This window comes from Carlito syrichta, unplaced genomic scaffold (genome assembly GCF_000164805.1).
Source record: "Carlito syrichta isolate Samal-C Ts95f unplaced genomic scaffold, Tarsius_syrichta-2.0.1 Scaffold304780, whole genome shotgun sequence".
NCBI lineage: Eukaryota > Metazoa > Chordata > Mammalia > Primates > Tarsiidae > Carlito > Carlito syrichta.
Window position 1 is genome coordinate 461,998 of NW_007248876.1, and position 4,465 is coordinate 466,462.

The following is a 4,465-nucleotide window of genomic DNA, read 5'->3' on the forward strand; positions in this document are numbered from 1 at the left end:
GACATTAAAACAGAATTGGGAGATATGTGGGACTATAATAAACATTCTTGTGAAGTCCATTTTGGCAAGGTTTATAACTGAACATTTTAACCTACTCAGGATATATTTGCTTTACCATTCTAAAAGAAAATACATTTAGTGTTTTGTTTTGAATTGTGCTATTATTGTTTGTGGTTATATTCTATATTTTATAATGTTATAATTTATGTAATGAGTACTGGAAGTTGTCTTGCTGATCTACCTTTAATGAACATTTTTCAGCATGTATAACTGGAAGTAGCTAATTTGTTGAGACATCAGTGTTTTGCTCGAGTGCTTTCTTAAGGAAACAGCTTTTGTTGAATTTTATAGGCCATTATTCTGGAGATAAACATGCATTTTTCAGCTCTTGAAGAACCCTGGAATTCTAGACTACTAACTGGCTTTCAGTATCCTTCAGAGATCACATTGGTGTGAATTATAAAATCACTTCTTTTTAGTAAGGAGTAGTCAAAGTTATTTTAAGTATTGTTATGTGCTTTTGTATAGTTCTTGGGAATTTTTAAAAGATAGGAAGTTGCATTTTAGTTTAGATTTGAATATATACAAATTTTAAGTAAAAACATTTAGACTAAAATGATGTCAAATCATACAAACTTATACATTTAAAAATTTCTATAGACAATGTTACATTAAAATATAAAACTAATAGTAGATAATTCACCTTCATAGATTATAATGCAATATCATATTTATTGAATAATTATAATTTAGCACTATTTATGCAAAAACCTTAAATATTTTTTTAATACAGATTGAAAATAACCTTGATGGATTATCTGAATTTTCCAGATCTCAATTCATTATAATTGGATGATATTGTCTTATGGCTGTGTTTTCAGTTTGCCTTTAAGGTTTTTTTTTTTTTTTAACACAATTTAGTTTTCTACTTTACAGATGACAGATGCTAAACCATAAGGTGACATGGAAACTCTGACTTGATATTTAATTAAAGACATTCTGCTATTTTAAAACAAATCTCATGTATTTCTGAAAACTACATCTACTTTATATCCATATACTTCAACTAAATTTAATTGAAAAGAAGTGTTATCTTTGGCAGCTTGTGGCCAATTGTTTAATCTCACATACTCCTTGTTAGTTTGAGTGAAATCGGTATTAGTAACCTTTCCTTCAAGTTTGAAAAATATGGGCAACTACAAAATTCTTTAATGTTTTTCTAGGCATTAAGTTAATGCTCCAACCTGCAAAACAAAGGATAAAAAGGCTATTATCTGGGTAATTCAGGCCAGAAACATGTCACTAAGTAATGAACAATGAAGTATGGTCCTGTATTTGTTATGATTCAAGTCACTGAATAACTGTGCTTGCTTATATACACCAGGCCAAAAATAGCCGTTAGATATGACAAAAGTCCTACAATACCATTTCACTATGTGTAAAACAGTTCGCCTGATAAAGAATAAAATTGAAGTTAGAAGAAAGTCTAATTTCAAAGCTAAACAAATTAGATCCATAAATTTTTATCTTAAAGATGTGTTTCGTCTCAATTCAAATCCAGCTGTTTAGTATTAAAGGAAAGATGAGTGAAAGGAATTATAGTTATCGAAGAGGAAATGAACTGAAAACATCTAAATGTAGTTGCCTAGAACCCAGTAAAATTGCTGATATGATTTCCTACACTATTACATTAAGAACTACATAGCATTAAACAATCAACTTTTTAGGAACTCAGTGAACATAAACATAGCTTTATAAGGGTTTTAGGTGCCTTGTCAACTTTATCATTTACATCACCAGTTTCAGTTGTTCAGTGCAAACATTTTTGTTCTTAAAAGCTTGCTGTGTTTCTGTAATTGAAAATGTTGGCCTGGGCGCGGTGGCTCGTACCTGGAATCCCAGCATTCTGGGAGGCTGAGGACAGAGGATTGCCTGGGCCCAGCAGTTCAAGACCAGCCTGGGCAACATGGTAAGACCTCCTCTCTACAATAAATCCAAAAAAGAATTAGCTGAGCAAGGTGATGCACACCTGTAGTCCCAGCTACTTTGAAAGCTGGGGCAGAAGGATTGCTTGAGCCCATCAGGTTGAGGCTTCAGTAGCCATGATCATGCCACTGCACTCCAACCTGAGTAACAGTGAAACTTAGACTCAAAAGAAATAAAAAAGAAATAAAATAAAAATAAAATTTTGAGGCATATTCTAGTTAGTGAGGCAACTAAGAGATGACTGTAATGCCCAAGGTTGAATGAAACATGTATCTTTGCTTTGATGTTGACTACATGTTAAATCAGGATAGTTACTTACTTTGTTATTGCTCATTAGATAGTTCTGAGACTTGTATATACTGTTTTGGAAAATGTATTTTATTGTTGACCAAAAATTAATGTTATATGAACAGTGCAGAGTTTTTCTGGTGGAAACTTTTAAAATGGATAGTAATAATCATCATCATACTTTTCATATTTAATCATTCTTATACATATGTCATTTGTTTTGTCCAATGCCTTTGTGTACTCTCTGGAAAAACATTGTAGAAATGCTGCTATTAGATTAAAATGAGTTCTGAAATAAAATCATTATGAAACATGCCAACTGCAAAATGAGTGAATCTCTATTATTTTAATAACAACCAAGTTGCTTACAGTGTGTTCAAAAACACACTTAGAATGAAATTTACCTAGGAATTTGTACAGAATTCCCATGGATTTTATTAGAAGGTGTGTACATGGAGCATGGGAGGTATTGACCTTCAGTATATTATGGCCCTGTGTAATTGACTTTCATCATTTATTAATTATTAACCCACAGATAATACCATCCACATATCCTAATTATATAAATGCTTGATTCATTTATTTCCCAAACTTCATTTTCTTTTACGTTGGTAAAGGTTACTTGCCCATCTACTCCTTCTTCTCAAATAAGAGGTACTTACAGCATATTGGAGAAGAACAAAATTGGTGGTGAAGTAAATACAATGACAGAATCACTCAGGGAAATGGGGCAAAATAATATGACATGGCATTGAATTCACTTGCCTTCAAATGTGAACATTATACATTTGGTAGAGCCATATAATATATCTACTCCTGTCTGTATGTGCAGACCACATATCCAAGCAATAATGATCCTAAGTGATCACGCTATGGAGTGAAAAAATAGGTCTCAATACAGCCTTTGTTAGAAGAATAAAGAACTATGGTAAGATAAATTGGGGAGATAGCACAGCAATCAATATAGTTTGCTTGAAATTTAAACAGTTTTAGCAAAAACATAGCAACTTTGTAGAGGATTAAGTATCTTATATGAAATATGGAGCCAGGATATCAGTAAATACCCTTACACTAAAGATGATGTTTTTTCTCTACACAGTATAACTTATCAAATGATGAAGGCTTGACATTAAATATACAATTAAAATAAAAAATCAAAATGGCCCACTGACAGAATCAAGACAGTTTGTTAATTCTTTAATATGCAGGGATAAGTTGTGCTTTGTCTGGTACGTTAATATTTACCAGAAAGTTTAGATACTGCCCGCAATTGCAGAAAAATGGTCAACTTTAAATTTAGTAATAAATTGTGGTAAATAGCAAATGCAAGCCAAAGATATTCCTGTTTTTGTCCAATGACATTTTGCTTTTAACATACCAATCAATTCATGGGTCATATAAAAGCATTTTAATTACATAGTATATTTCATTAAGCACTGTATCATCATTTTGTTATTGAGCATTAGTAGAAATGAGATTTGTTTACTTTGGCAGACCTGGCAATGATACTGTTAAGCTTCTTGTATATTATCTAATTTTTAATTAGATTGGAGAATTGTGGTACTTGTCTTCCCTACACATTATTTCCACTGTTAAAGCAATATGAGGATCTGTTATTACTGTAATTATATTCTCATCCCTGACTAAATTGGGTCTGGTTCTTAACAGGATTATTAAAATTATTTACTTGCATAATTTCTTCCAAGTTACACTTTGTTTTTCTTAGACTTTGAACAATCTTTCCTCATATTTAAAAATAAAATTATCTTTAAAGCCATAAAAAGATGAAGAGTAACATACTATTTTGCATAATTTCTTAATTAACTTCTAGTACATAAACATGTAGCCCCTCCCAGCTGCTATCGTATTCATATTTTATCCTGTGTCATTATGGCAGTTTTGTTTCTAAACTTCCAGTTAGTTGCCTTGGAAAGAATTGCATCATTAAAATATATTTTTATAACATGTTTAAAATAATAAATTGATATCCTTTAGAATATATGGAAAATGAACCCTACATTTTTTTCAGCTTTGTATTACAGACTCCCACATCCACACAAGTGGCAGAAACTTAATATACGTATCATGAAGGACAATTACTTTTTCCAGTTTCAGAGGGAAATTAAAACTGATATACATGAGAACAGTCTTAGGTTATAGCTAAAGTATTCAGTGATACTGATTTTTTTTT